Consider the following 16,353-nt stretch of genomic DNA (forward strand, 5'->3'; position numbering starts at 1 on the left):
TTTAAGATATAAATTGGATTGCATTGATTGGTTAAATTAAATAACCAATTTAGATATTTTACTTTTCCAGGTGACATGGATAATTGGGGCTCCATCCTTAGATATAATGTTTTGGAATAAGTATAGGTTCTCCCAAGTTATTGAGGTAGAAATGCATGAGGCGTTGTAATATACTTGTCTACTTCCCTGGCTTATAATTGGGAAATACTCCCTTCAGACTCAATCAAAATACTAATTCTAAGACTGACATCCCTATCAGTAAGGAGCACATTTTATACTTTTTGAAAGAAACCGCAGATGTCAGGTTAGTTGTTAGATCTCATTAAATCCTCAATCAGGTGCTATATAATAGGCAGTGATTTTAATCTGAAACTGGGAAAAGTCCTTGAGGATGAAGCTATTGATAGTGAAGAGGATTTAGCCTGGAGCATCCACCATTAGAGCTGCTGAATAATTGCTTCGGCAAACGAGGGAAGAAGTCAAATAGTTTTCTTTTAGGAAATAGAGTTAGAGCATTAAATGGATGTACCCAGTCAGAAAAGCCGGGTGACGAAATCATGAAAGGTTGGTTGAAAGACAATTCTGTTATCAATTGCTTCATAATACCAGTCCAATTCTAGGCACAGGTGGATGATATAAAGATAGACCTCCCCGAAGAAGGTTATCACACTCTCATGATTCTCCATGTGGGCACCGTAGGTTGAACATCTTTTTGGAGCCATATCCAAGCAGCAGGTATGGAACCGTGCAATTTTTGGCCCCATGTATAAGAAAGGCAATACAAGTTATCCTACCACTTACCACCCAATATCTCTCTTGGATGGTCCATCCAAAGTATTTGGCTCTGTGATATATATTCACCTTATAGATATGATAAAAGACAACATGAGTGCTGTAGAGGGGAGGTGGGTACTGCTAATCCTGCTTATTATTTGTTTTTAATGGCATCAACATATGCAATCTTGAAAAAGGAAAACATTTCTTTTGCTTTTATGGAAATTGTGGCTAATCGTGTTTCTTATGGGAATGCAGGGCTTTTAAAACAGATCATTTTAATACTTAGTTACGCAAAACTATCAGGAAGGCGTAGTAAAGATGGCAAGCGTACCAACTTGATTAAGGCCAACCGACGATTAAGGCAGGGCCGTGTACTGGTCTCTATTTAATCGTTATACCAGCGCCTAAAAGAAGTCTCTTGCCATTACCTCGTGTGACATACTAAACATAGATATTTGCAGGTTACCCATTTTTTCATATGCAGATGATGCTGTTTTAATAGCAAGAACTGCAAAATCACTTCAGGTTTGACTACATACATATGGCAAGTCGATTCCTTAAAGTTAATGCAACCAAACCCTCCATTTTAGTACTGCAGAGAAAGGCAAATAACTAAGGAAATGTTAAGTAAACATTGACATTTTAAAGAGAGTATACAAATGTAACTATGTTGACATGGTATTTTCTAGATAAGCTATGAGGGGAAGAATATAAGGTGAAACAGAGAATTACAATGACACAGGTACCTGCAGGAATTTCTAGAATTACTAATTGTTTGAAAATTCAACCTACAAATACATTATTGAAGGTCTATAATGTTAAGGTTGTATCAACAGCAGCAAATGGTGCTGGAATATAAGGATTTGGGAAATGGGACTCATTAAACATCCTTGGAAAATATTGCTATTGAATATTTTAGGATACCCAGAGTGCAAAAGTTTTCGCTATCCATACAGAATTGGGTGTCAGATATTTAAAAATATTGAAAAAAAAGTCCCTGTCTTGCAAAAGGCTGAACCTGAAAGAACAATGAAACTACTTTTAAAAAATAAATCATCTTGGCCATAATGATACTCTATAAACCTGAAAAGATTCCCTGGGTTGCCATAAAGAGCAAATTGATTTCATTCAATGCCCTCCAATGGTTTGAGCCTTCAGAATTAATCAATTTACAAGCACTTCAAATAATTGCCACTAAATGATGATGAGGCAAGCAAATGCCTCTCAAGCTATCATAACAAACATGTACTTCTTGAGAGTTATCTGACTTCCCGTTTGTAATTAAGAAATAGATATTTCAGTACCAGAGCTAGATTCAACCTTCTACATATAGGTACGATCATAGAGATATTGCAAGGGAACGAATGTATTCAATGTTTCTGTCCCTATTGCCCTGATGAAACTGAAACATGGATATTTTGTATTCTTTTTTGCCCTTTGAAAAAACATATTTTGGCAGACCAGAAGAAGGACTAGGACTACAGTGGGTAATGATTCAAGGGTGTTAATTAAAAAATAAAATTAAAATGCCTATCTGACCCTACTGCTATGAAAGAAGTTTCCCTCCTTCTAAAACAAAACTAAGGGTGCTTGTTGAAGTCCAAAAGAAATAGTCCTGAGTCCAAATCCTAGTTCACCTACTGACCCTATCACTTTAGAAAATCTAACTAAAAGAAAAAGGAGGCTGGAGCAATAGCCTCTTTCTGTGGCTTCTGCCTGTCCCAATCACTTAAATTACCTATTTGCAGTCTCGTCTCAGAGTTCCTTTAGAGTATAATGACACAGTTTAAAGTCTTCTTGCATATTTTGTTGATTAAAAAAGACAAATAGTCTCTGTACTCTTTCCTCTTTCACCTAGAAAAAAAGAATTCTCCTTAGATCACTTTTCTCAGATTCAGCCAAGTGTTCAAATCCCTCTAGGTCTATTTTTAACACAGTTCTCTATGCCAAACCTTTGTGGCGCTTGGACTCCCCAAAGTCCTGTGGGTCTTTGGTAGGTGTACTGGCTCTCAGTCAACTTAATAGACGTAGGTCGTCTGCCTGCTTAGGTTTTCCAGGTTCCCGTTACCTAGTAGGCTTTTACTGCTTTGATAAAAAGCGCTTGTACTTCTTTCAATCTCTTTTACATAGGACGTATGCTCATCCGACTATCAGTTCCTTGTACCTTTGTCGGCTTCCCAGCCTTGATATAAAGTGTTTTTAGCTCTTTCACTCTGTTTTACATAGAACGCATGTCCATTCAGCTCTCTCAGGCTCCCGTACCTTTGTCCTCTTTTACAGCCTTTATATAAAGTGTTTGTAGCTCTTTTGCTATGTTTTGCATAGGGCGAAGACCTATTCAGCTCTCCCAAGCCCTCATACTTCTGTCAGCTTTTCCAGCCCAGGTCTTCTCTGTTTGCGATTATCCAGTCGCTGTAACCTCTTCGGTTTCGCCAGTCTTGGAAACCAAAGTTTATTGACATCACTGGCATTCTCACTTTGGAAGCATTTGTTTCCCTGTGGGCTCTCGTTTTTGCAGCAAAGGCCCTTGATGTGTGCTCGGGGAGCCAGATTCCCGTCTGCCCTCTGGTCTTGGTGTTGAATGCTGGGCACCAGGCCCACCACTGCTCTCCTGTGGTCACAACACCAGTTGCGATGGTTGGGTTTCCATACTTGTCTTTGTTCTGACTGGAGCCTCTCGTTTAGTAAGAATGCCTGCCTTTCAGCCTCTCACTAGCAGTCCTCTCTTCCTCCACACCAATGCTGGTTCTGCAGCCTTTCATGGCTTTGTCTCTCAAGGGCGACTCCCCTACAGAATCTCGCCTCTCTGTAGGGATTACTCTACTCCCACCGTATGAGTTTCTTCTCAACTCGCAGTCTGCTCTGCTCTTATGTACATTATCAGAAACAAAAGAAATGTGTCTGTCTTCTTTAATTATGGCATTCAGATCAAGTTCAGCATAACCTGAAGCTAAAGGAGTGAAAGATAGGCCTTTGTTTGTTATAGTCATAACGGGAGATACCAACGTCTTTCCAACTCCCATAGAGGCAGAATTGTGTTTTGACTGGGAGTTCCTTGTCAGAATGTGAGTCATTGCCTCAAGAGGCGAGTCACTCCCAGTGAGGTGCCACTTGCCCAGACCCCTAGGGAGTGTCTTACTGAGCTGGCTCACTTCTCCAGTCTCAAATGGGGTGGCTCTCCTTTAGGGAGATGGGACGAATGGTCCAGATTTGTCAATATATGTATGGAAACAATGATTTCACTCTTGACAAATAAACAACTCAGGCATTTTAGAACAACATTATTGTACTTGGTATTGCTAATAAAATACAGAAACAAAATTGCTTACTGAAACAGAGCAACCCAGTTGAGAAGGAATTTGGGGATCTCAAAAACCACTTTTGGTGCGTACATCACCTCTTCATCTGAGCTTTGGGTCTGCATGCCTATCCAACTGCTGCTATCACACTTTCGTCCTTGGGATACATGGTATCCTTCATCTCCCCACAGCCCTCTCTCCCTCATGTAAAAAATGTTGTTGCATAGTCCCTAATTTCCTTCTGCCATTCAGACACCATCACTGGGTCACTTTGTAAGGAGATCCGAAAAAAGGCCCATCTACATATATATATAAAACGCATAGGTATGTTTCCGTACTCAGCTAAAGCAATTCTTCAGTGTTAGGATGTCATCTGCTGTCCAAGCGGCAAAGTGCACCTTTGTGTGCCCTTCCACTTCAATAACAGCTATCATTTTAACAAACAGAATGAGCATGGTTCTACACGATCACTGTCATCTTCCACTATCACAAACATTTGGAACATTTTCATGTTACTTCTTTCCACCCCCACTTCTCTTCACACAGGGCACGGTGGTTTCAGTGTCAATGAACAGTTAATTACCGGCTCAACGTTCCAGTCTCTAAAGACCGAAACGCTGTAGGATGAATGCCTCCTCATGAGCTAAAACTGAAAGTAGCTGCTGTAATTATGCTACTACGCAATCTATGCCATCATGTTGACTCTGCAATGGAACATGGTAGAGAATTATGCATCTACAAAGACACATCATAGAGGCCTGCGTGATCGGTGGAACTTAGATACTGTTCTTATACGGTGCATACCTCTCATTGCATCTGATACATTTAGCCTTTTCAATAACCATTAATAAGTCACAGGGACCTACGCCCCCTTGCTGGATGCGATCAGTGGTAATTCCGATATTTATGATGGGGGACAGACATGACCCTATGAATAACTGACCGATGTTGACCTTTAAGATCTGCTAGAATGGCGTATGTTACGCCCGGGAACGGCTAGTGGTAATGAATTCTGTAAGGACAGCATGTCTATCCATTCATTGTTCCCACACCTGCCAGCATCTCCCGATCAGAAAGTTCACCAAGGTCTTAGTGAGTGCCCGGTCTAGTGGGACTCAGAAAGAAGCAAGCTGTTCAGGTGTGGAGTGGGCCACAGGTTATGGTCACAGGATCAGGAAATCAGCAGTCATACTGGAGTTGTGGGATTCAGGATGGGGAGGAGGTGACTTGAGGACAAGTGTGAAAGTTTGGAGGTACCAGCAGCCAGATGTAGGTGCCAGCAGAAGGGGATTCACCAGAGACATAATTTGGGGGTTGCAAAGAGTCGCAACTGCGACCCCCAAGGTCTCCCTTGCTACCCCTGTGGTCTCCCTTGCTACCCCTAATTATGGCCAATGCCATGTGGCTCTTTGCTTCTGGAGTGGCTGGATTTCTTCTTCAGGTCTCTTAAAAAAACAGGGGATTCCACAAGTGTAACACTTTAAATAGTGACCCTAAATAAGAAAGAATAGGAATAACAAATCATTTGTCTTTCTGAAATTCTATACAATAATTGCTAGACTCATTAAAGGTTTATTTCAGGCACACATCAGGGGATGAGACAGTGATTAAGTCTCTTCTTAAACACCTCAAATTCATAATGCAGACAAAACTTCAAAAAAGCATTTAGAGTAGAATAAGCATCCATTACGGACTATGTATTTTGCTTTTCGCAAGTTACAGTTATAGCATGTCTTTTCTGCCGTTGACTCTGTTACGATTTTCACAAGACATTCCATCTCAGTGTACTCGGTCACTTGACAAAATCCTTGTGCCTAAAAACGTGTGTACAGTGTAGAAATGTTTGACCATAGCACATAAAGTGGCCCCTGATTTAATTGTGCCACAATTAACGCTTCGCTGTAATGTGTCTTTCCCTCCTATCTCCATGGCATGCTTTTCAGGACGTTTGTTTGCATGTATGAGGAAACGAGTGCACAGAGTACGGGATGCTGTGTGAGTGTGCTGCTTTCCCTGCACTACTCTAAATTCTTTAATATGCAGTTATGAACCCTCCCAATGTATGTATTTGCCAACCTCTCAAGCCTGAAAAGTAGATCCACACAGGCTTGACTTGTGGCCAACTTTGCACCAGACCTGCAGATGAAGTGGCCTGCTGTTAAATCTTCGTTACCAGTTTAATGGTATCCACCACAGTGTGTAATTTGCTGTCTTTGAGAGCATTCAGGCACGTGATTGCTAATTTTACTATAGCTGGTAAAATAGCTATAGCCGGTAAGATAGCTCAGTGGGATGAGCGCCTGCTGATGTGTGTGTGTGGTCTGCAGTTTGCAGGTTCGAATCCAGGCAAGGCCAATTCAACATTTCATCCTTCTGTGGTTGATAAATGAGTACAAACACAGGTTGGGTGATATTGTATGTATATTTCCTCTATATAAAACGCTTAAGCGTAAGTGCTATATAATGACAGATCATTATAATTTGTTAATATGGTCCTTTACACACTGATATCAACGATACATGTGGTGATCCATTCTTGTATGAAATGTATATCACATTACAGTGATATCTTAACCATATTTTTCGGAGTGTACTTAGGAACAATGCTATGTGATGCCACTTCCTGTTTTCTAAAGGGGTGAAAGATCCTGTTCCATCACTTCCCGTGATGTCACTTTGGGGTGGGGTCAAATGACATCACTTTGTGTGATGTCAAAAGAGGTCAAGGGTCATGTGATGTCACTTCCGCTACCCCTGGCATTTTGGTGAAATGATGTCCCTGGGTGGCAAGGGGACAATGGGCATATGTATGGATCGGAAGGCTTCAGGTGGCAACTTACTATGCTAATTATATGTTATGTTCTTGGTCCTTTATAATGGGCATAACACTGTTGTGGGTGCCTTCAAGCATCAGTACTTTAATTGTAACCCCACCCAGGGTGGCATAGAGACTGTGGTCCATTGGGTGAAAAGGAAAGGGGGCCAATGAGAGTGGTACAGGGAATAGGGTGAAAAGTCATGGATAAAAAAGTATATGTTACAGAATTTCCTCACAGCAAACCAAAAGTACATTGTTGGTGAGTAAAGTTAATTCTTGGGATGAATGTATAGAACTCAGTATTTTCAACACATAACTATGCATTCAACAGAAGGTATGAGGCCTTGCCTACTGACCGGCAGGATTGTCAGGCAGGACATTACTAGAGTGGTGGTGCCATTACGTTAAGTCATAATGCCAAGTCATGTTGCGGGTGGCTGGGAGGTTGGAGGCTGCAGAAGACAGATGATGGCGCAAGAAGCAGGGGGTAAGGAAAAAGAGCACAGTTAAGCGGGGGAGAGTTACAGGGGCCAAAGAGGAAGCAGAAGCAGTCAAAGGAAAAAGCACAGTCAAGGTGGGGTCACATGGGCCAAGAGTGGGACATATGCAGTTAGAGGAGTGACAGGGGCCAAGAGGGCAATGGCAATCAGGGGATAAGAGGAAACAAAGGGGGCTGATACAGTCATGTGGGTAGCAGGAGATAAGTGGGCAGATGCAGTGAGGGGAGGTAACAGGGCTAGATGCAGTCTGAGGACACGTAGGCCAAGCGGGGATCGGGGGGGGGGGGAATGTTGTCCATGGTGGTCACATAGTACAAGATGGGACACTTGCAGTCAGGAGGGTCAGTGGTTCAAGGGGGTAACCTGCACCCTAGAGGAGGCACTCACCGTCAGGGGTGTTTACATGGTTCAAGTGGGGCAGGCAAGTTGTGAGGGCATAAGTGGGTGGGGGCAGGCAAGGACAGAGTCACAGGATACTTGGAGGCACCCGCCGGCAAAGGAAGTTTCATGGGGAATCAAAGGGGCAGAAGAAAAGATGAGGTACCAGAACGACAGGCAGGCTAACTCTCCTTTCGTTTTACATATTTTGGGTGGGCATATTGGGACGGGTTGGTGGGTGGGCTCTAATTTTAAGGCCGTGGGGGAGGGGCTTGTGGTGTGGCGGTCCTGCACTGGGCAGATACACTTTGCCGTCCTCGCTCTGGACTTTGCTTTGTTGTGAGGTGGGCCCGGAAGCGGATGTGACATGCCGTCATGCTTTTAGGTGGCATAAAAGCTGGACGGGAATGTCTCGATTCTACGTCTTATGTGATACATAGCTCCCAACCTTTTTATGCCACCAAGGCGGGTGAAAACACCCGATTTTCTTTAGCTGGCGGGAGGCCCATAGAAGTGAATGGGCGTATGAGGGACTTGGCGGATGATTCATCTGCTTTCAAGGCGGGTAACACCCGCCAGAGCATAAATGCTTCAAAATCAGCCGTTAACACCATGAACAACACCCAGCATTAATGGAGGGGTTTTGCAGATACTGGTTAACGCACTCTGTTCAATGACCCTTATATGATTTTTTTTTCTTTTGATGTGCATTATCCGTTTATAAAAGTCAACTGAAGTCCATTGGTCTCAAACATAAAGCTATATGGCAAACATTTTAAAACCGAATGATATATTCCGTTTTTCTTAGCACGTCTAATAGACAAACAGGAATGAGTGGTTAGAATTGCATATGCACTATATAGGTCAATATGCGTTACGCTGGTTAAGCATATTGAGGCAGCAGGTCTTAACAAACCCGTTATAGCGGACCACATGAGGAAATAAACCCGTACAAGGGATTGCCTGATATATTTATATCACCCTGAAGAGGACCTCCATTGGTCAAAACACGTGTAGGCTGTTATTGGCAATTTCCCTGACTAAATACATTTTATTCCATTTGGAGAGACCAACCAGATAATCAACAGCCATAACATTGGATGCACATAACAAAATGAGTTCATTGAGCGTAAATCAGAATGAGCGCAGACCACAGGAGACTGAACTCTATTGTTATGCACTCTATGTATTCTGAGCGCATACATTGTTTTCTTCGTTAATATTTCCTTCCTGTCATTGGACAGTCATTGGACTGTCACTTTTGTATGTTTCTGTGATCACATAATTAATGCCAAATTCTTTGTTTAATACAAACCCTACGAACACCCTGGTGATTGTGCATGGACTTTCAGGACATTGAAGACTCCCTAAGCCAATATGACCTTGCAGTTGATTCTTAACCTATAGGGGTGTGACTCTTGACGCCTGTTTCTTGAAACTTGGAGTAGTGTCTCCTTGACACCATCTTTTTCCATACAAATCCTCGCTAAGGAAATGTAGCCTACATAAAATATATAAACCATCCTCCACCTAGGCATTCCTTTTCATCTGGGGAAGATGAGCAAATCCTGTTTTCTGCCTTCTCTAGTTCCACGGTATCAGCAGCTCCCCAGAGCTTGGAAGCATACAGGGCCTCATTACGAGTTTGGAGGCAGCCATGCCCTTAATAAGGGCGTGGCTGCCTCCAAACTCGGGTCTGGGTCCGGGTACCCTGAATGGGGAAATACCCGGCCATTCCGACCTTGGAGGGCCTGGTATTTCCCATTAAGGGAACCCGGACCATCCCCCTTTCCCATTTGAGCCCCAATAGGGCTCAATGTGAATGGGGAGCATGCTAACAACGGGCCCGTTAATGACGGGCCCATTGTTAGCATGCTGGTCCGCTCGCGGGACCCGCTAAGGACGTCTGGTAAAACCAGGCATCCAGAGCAGGTCCTGTGAATGGCCCTCGTAATAGGGCGGTAAGGGGTTAACGTCTCCGGCACCTTTACCAGCGTTGTTAACCCCTTACCGCCCACCTCGTAATGAGGCCCACAGTGTCTCTGGGAGTGACTGAGCCCTAATTTTGTCTAGAGTGGAGGCCACTGAATGGCCTCCAAAGCAATGTTCCAAGGTACTCAGCAGTCCACCATGCCTAGTCAATACTGGGGGACATTAAAGGATCTACAGAGGCCATCCTGCGTTCTGGAAAACTCTGCTTTCCAGGTAATTATACACATCAACCTGTTTGAGTTAAACAGTCTGCAGTGTGGCTTTAATTCTATTTTCTGATCAGGTTTACAGGTCATACATTTAGTTTTTTAGGAATTAATTACTGAGACTCTCACACTACAAGCTATTGTTGGAGACCAGATGATTTTTTTTTAAATTAATTTGTCATCATCTGCAAAAAGAAGTATGTCAATCTTCTACCCATCTAAAATTGCGGGATCAGCATTTTTGGAAGAGATGCACTCAACCAGGGGATTTATATATAGCAAGGAAATGAGCAGCGATCAAATACGTTCCTGTCTGATTCCCTTATGCACAGGGAAATTCTATGCGTGCTCATCTCCAAGGCCATACCTCACCAAGACAAGATTATTTGTGTTTAATAGGCTTAAAGCATGCTATCAAGCTGGCTGAAACTCCACAAGAAAGTATTTCATGCCATAATCTGCTCCTGAAGACCTAATTTCAAGGACAACAAAAAAAGAGTGGGTGTTTCCTAACGAAAAACAAGCAATGCCGAAAAACACCAGATTTATGCCACTCGTACCATGGCCTCAGGAGGATAGCTCAGGCGCAACGTGCTCGCCTTGGAAGCAAGGCGGCACGGAGCAACATTGGTTCGATCCCCCCATCTTCCCTTAGAAACCTCTGGGTATTAAGCGCGTTATAAATAACGAAACCATGCCTGAAGACATGATAAAACCTCATGGTTCATAGCCCATTGCTCTAAATTAAAATGTACGGTATTTCCAAAAATATACTTCAAAATATCTAGACGAGAAATCAGTCTATAGGTGGCTGGAGTAACTTGATCACCTTTTTTTGTCGACTGGAACAATTTAATTTGCCACCAACTGAAAGGAATCCCCTTCCGATTTACCATAGCATTAAATAGTTTTGAGCACGGCAGTGGCACAGATATCGGTCCTAGTGAGCAACAGAGCAACAGGAATTGGATCAGCCCCCAGAGTTTTTGCACTGTTTTCGCCTGATGGCATTGAATACATCTTCTTGTGAAAACTGAGCTAGAAGTTCATCCGCATCAAGAAATTCAGCATCTTCCATTGGTTGTCCATTGACTTCTGATGCAAACTCTAAAATGATCGAACCATACATCTCCATGAATGCTTGCCGGCAGAATCCAGAGATTTGAATTGATCCCAGAAGTCAAGATTAACCAGAAATTGTGATTATCAACAGCTACCTTGAGCCGCACTTAGTTGTTGGTACATCTTTGTTTCTTTATTGAGCACCTCTATTTTATAATCGTGCTGTACTTGTTTTACTTCCATTAAGATAGTAGAGAACTGTTTTGTTTTTTTACTGCCAGGATGTCTCTCTTGGTAATTCAATACTCAGAGTCAAACCATAATGAGCATTTGGGCTGCTTTCTGTTTGCAACAAGATAGTGTCACAACTTAAGAGACAATCTTAACTACTTCATCGTAATAGAACACAGTAGACTGGGCAGCAGGGTCATGTACACTCAGTGACTGCGAGTCCAAGTTCTGATAAAAGTTGGTAGCACTACATTTGTGTTGATTATGGCTCACGCGTAGTCAGCATCCATAGGTATGGGGTGCCAGAGAAATTGTACTTATAACTTGCAGTAATTGGGGTAGACCGGAAGGAACGATGGGGAAAAAACAAAGAGAGAGAATTGTAATCACTCATCACCCATCGTGTTACACATAAATCATAAATCGCCCACCAGAAGCCTTCCTACACTAAGATGTATTCAGTGAAATTGCCTCTCAGGAGCAGAATCAATGTTGGTTTAGCCGGCCTACCTCCATAAAACGTACTGTTATAGCGGTGAAATCCAACTTCAAAGAAGGGTCTAGCTAACAAACACCCAATTGTTCTTTATAATAGCAAGCTCATTGAAGAGATTCTCCAAGCTGCATCGTCCTCTTTAGTGATTTACCCTTCATTATGGAATTGATCTGAGAATTTAGATGCCCTTCTATTAATGGGCACAAATTGCTTTTGAGAGAGGCTAGATCAGAGAATCTTTTCATTGCTTCCAGGGCAGCATCTACAAATGTAGAGTGCCATCCTACATGTAACAGCTCACCATGTTTCCAATGAAAGCTAATTCCTTGGGCATCCTTGCACTGCAAAATAATCACAGCACAATAGTGAAAATGATCTACCACTAATCATATAAACAATGATGATCTCTTGCTACCTTGCTGGATTGGAAACTGTTATATAGCCTTGAAATGATTATATCTTGTTTCATAATCGCTATACACGCTTTTTGTGCTTAATCCAATGGATCACCTTGTTTTAAGGGAATTCTCTAACTCTGCAGCAGGCCCAGAGGCGTGTGATGAACTCAGCAGCAAACAAAATGAGATTTGAGATAGACATTGAAGAAAAATAGTGTGGAACAAGAGCACAAGTTTGGCAATCGTGTTGTTGGGGAGGAGGATTACATTCAAAAGCTTGGATTGCGGAAATGCATCATTATTTGGTTTTCCATATCAACTGGCTGGAACTGATTTATAGAACTTTGGGACTGATGTAACCTGAGGATTTACAAAAGAAATTTACTGGCGTCTGTTAAAGGAAAAGATGCCAGTATTCAGTGTCTTCCGAAACCATAGGGAGAGTATACATTTCAGCAGATGAGGATAAAAGTGACTTTTCTCCATTTAGATTCCTAGCAGAAAGGACACTAGCTGATAAAAGCTTGTCAAATAAAGTAGAAATCTTTGCAACTTGTTCTGTTAGGTTCTTAAGTAGATGGTGGCTTTCCATGCAGTTCAAGCACTCTCCCTGCAGAGACTCTGCATAGAAATGCGGGGCCTCTGTTTGCGAGTCATATCAAACAACTTGTTGTAGAAGCCACATCCAATTCATGCAACAGTGCTCTTTGATTGAACAAGATGATCAATATCTCATTTTGTTAACCATCAGACTATTAATTCTCCTGGTAGACTGATCATAATGGTTATCAATGGGAGTTTACTCCCCTTGGAAATGTACACATTAGTATCCACACAGGGACAGATATGAAAACACTATTGATTTCCTCAGCTGAGATCTCTTCAGAGTGCTCTTAATGATGACATCATGTTTACCCTTGAGGTGTGTGTTGACACCAGAACCCCTCACGAGCAAGGAAGCAAGGAAGCGATGCAGAAGAACAGGGAATATTGAGTGCATCTAAAGTTAGTTCCTACAAAACATTTGCCATCCCATTACTGCACTTTATTCTCTCAAATATTTTGCTCTTTTGTAGATAATACCATTATCCAGCACTGTGCCAGGTCATCTTTGCCCCAAATACACATAACCAACTCCATGCCACTGAAAACCAATCAGGAAATGGGTGGTAGTGCCCCTGAACTGTGTAACCTCTGGTTGATTACTGTAATTACCTCAATATAGCTAGTGGTAGTTCATCAATGATCTCGTCATTAGTCTCCTGGTTTCATTTATACCAAATCAGAAGCATACCAGCTGTGTGTCATTGAATCACACAGGCATATAGGCTTAACACCCCTTTTCTATCACGCAACGCAGAGAGATGGAGCTGGAAAGCTGTGTCACCTCACTCTCATGGCAATTCTGAATCTAATGTATGAAAGTAAATCCGCTAGTCTACCTCCACCGCTCTGCGCAATTCAGGAACAGTCAGATATTCCCCATTGCTTCATAGGGCTCCCAGTGTTTCGACTCTTTGCGTCCTCATGAGTCTGTGTAATGCGGTTTCCCAGAATAAACAAAACCCATATTGTTACTTCTTCCAGAGATAAAGGAAGTTCTTTGGGACTTCAGCCTTTATAGGGGCAAAATACCATACATGTCCATTACAACTGTAACAGCAAACATGAAAAATTGGATCATACCTGAACAATGTATCATTAGGTTGTCCAAAAACCTGTATCAGCCAGGCTTCAAGTTAAAGAAAGACCTACTATTGAAGAGGACTCAACAGCTCAATTTGAAGACAATGTATAAACCCTGATTTTCCAAAGGTTATACACCATTCTCACTGCTGAATAATGATGTTCAGTTAATTAACAAGATATCAGCCAATTGCAAACAATTGCATAAAATGTTTAGTTAACCGAGACTGGACTGGATTCATTTCAAAGAGAAATGCTCCAGAACCAACTCATGATTTGTTAGGTGTAAACGATGCAGCTCAGTGTGGCAATTAACATCTTTCAGTTTTTACAATTGCTGATGATTGAGAACAGGGCTGTGTAAACTGGGATTTCCTATGGAGTATCTTTCAGAAGTGTGGGTTTGGCAATGACGTAGATGTTAAATGCATGCTCTAAACACTAAGACCAAAGTTGAATTTCTGAGGACTGGGAAGCTTGCACAAGATCTAACAATACAAAGTTGTGCCAAACAGATTTTCCTCTCCCCCTCTGCCCCCTGTATTGTTTGACCTGTACATCGAGCCACAGGCTGGTGTGCTAGTAAGCCGGTAAACTGGTTTCCATTATTTTTACTAACTTCTGGGAAAACAGGCTTAAAGCCTGCTATCAAGCTGGCTGGAACGTCACAAGAAAGTATTTCATGCCACAATCTGCTCCAGAAGACCTCATTTTAAGGTCAACAAAAACACCTTATAATCAGATGACTTAATAGTTAAATCATCGGTGCAGGGATTAGAGTGTTCAATTTACTGAGTACACCTATAGTTGAGATGTTTGATTCTCCTGAGATTAATCCCCATATAGGAAATGCTGGCAGTCGAGTCTCAGCAAATTACACCATACTGATCAATGTTGCTACATTTTCACAAAGCGCTGAAATGTATATTAATGAGATGGAGCAGACTTCATCTAAGTTTAAGAGCATCAATAAATTGGCTAGAAATGTTAATCTTTCCTTTTCTCTTCATCCTTCCCGTTCCCCCTCCCGTGATAAGCTCTCCTCCTGCCAAGGCAACGGGGGCCTGGTCCCTTCAGAGTCACCCAGGGACCAGACCCCCCGCCAGTCCCTGCCTATTTCTTTTGCCAGCACTTGTCCTCAGGCACCCTTTTCCCAGACTATCCCAACCCAGTCCTCCTGTCCTCTGCACTTTTCCTCCCCACCCCCTGGTTTCCCTGGACACTTGGCTCCCTGGACTTAAGAGCACTTACCAGCCCCACCCGTTGGGTTCTCCCACTATTGCTCTTCTCCCTCTTACCCTCTCCCCTTCACACTTATCACCTTGTCATGCATTTGCATGGTAGGATTCTCACAAGGCTAATATAACTGTTTTTCTTTTGTTCTTGTTTTGCTTTGAATTCTCATGCCCCTGCCCCCCTTTTTCTTGCCTTGTGCCACCTAGAAACACGTGTGTATAGGTGCCATAGAAATGTCCAACAAATGAAATACAGGGACTTGAGTGGGGTTTAAGGAAGGTGGGGACACGAAAGAGTTGAATGAATACTGCCTTCTCCCAGAGACTATGGCCCTCATTACAACACCGGCGGTAACCAATGGCGCTATTAGCACCATGGTTGCTGCCGGTATTGTAACGAGTCCGCCAATGGTAAATGGGGAAATACCACTGCATTCCAAGGTTGGCGGGCGGTAATTCCCCATTTACCATTGGCCCTTCCTCATTCCCATTTTTGCCCCATAGGGCTCAATGGGACTGGGGAAGGCGGTAATTACGGTACTGATAATTGCTGTACCGTAATTACCTCGGAAGTCCCTTTGCGGGTCCCTACTTTAATGGCGGTCCAGACCAGCCGTTAAGGTCGGGAGCCGCAAAGGGACCTCGTAATAAGGCATTAAGGGTTTAACGGCGCCGACACCTTTTACTGCGCCGTTAAACCCTTAACGCCAGGGTCGTAATGACCCCCTATGTCACCAATCCCATGAAGGGTTTCCCTCCCCAGAGGGACTATCGGGTAGCAGCATCACCATCCTGGCCTCATGGAAAGGGTCTCCCCCCGTGGAAGCAGTAACGATACCCTGGGATTCGTCACACAGTAGATAGTTTCCACATACATTGGATAAAGCAGCTACACTTAAAAGAATCCAACGTTTGACATGTACACTAAATTTCACTATATATAACATTGTTCGGGTGTCTTATACTGCTTTAAATTAGGAAGAACATTTTTGAAATTGTAGCTCAAGATACCAAGGTGACCAGCCTTTTGATAATGCTTGGTGTCCTGAAGAAGCTGCAATGATACGATTGAACATGTGTTGGCAAGAGTCTGAATTTGTAAATCTTCTGCTAGAAAATCAATTGATAGATTTTGCGCTGTGAAATATGTACTTTCCTGGGTCAATAAGAAACGTGAGTTTTGGTCTCAGTTCTTTTCATAGTCAATTGGTCATGGGGACAAAGTCAGCGAAAGACCAATGTGGCTAGGTGCACCTTGATTACCGTCTCATCATG

General features: G+C 42.7%; 1 protein-coding gene across 1 annotated transcript in view; it reads right to left on the bottom strand.

The window, feature by feature from the left end:
• Positions 1–16,353, bottom strand: part of LOC138472655 (mucin-5AC-like) — a 515,681-nt gene that overhangs the window by 411,518 nt on the left and 87,810 nt on the right. The window lies entirely within an intron of this gene.

The sequence above is a fragment of the Ambystoma mexicanum genome, chromosome 8 (genome assembly GCF_040938575.1).
Source record: "Ambystoma mexicanum isolate Mex_15411 chromosome 8, UKY_AmexF1_1, whole genome shotgun sequence".
Lineage (NCBI taxonomy): Eukaryota > Metazoa > Chordata > Amphibia > Caudata > Ambystomatidae > Ambystoma > Ambystoma mexicanum.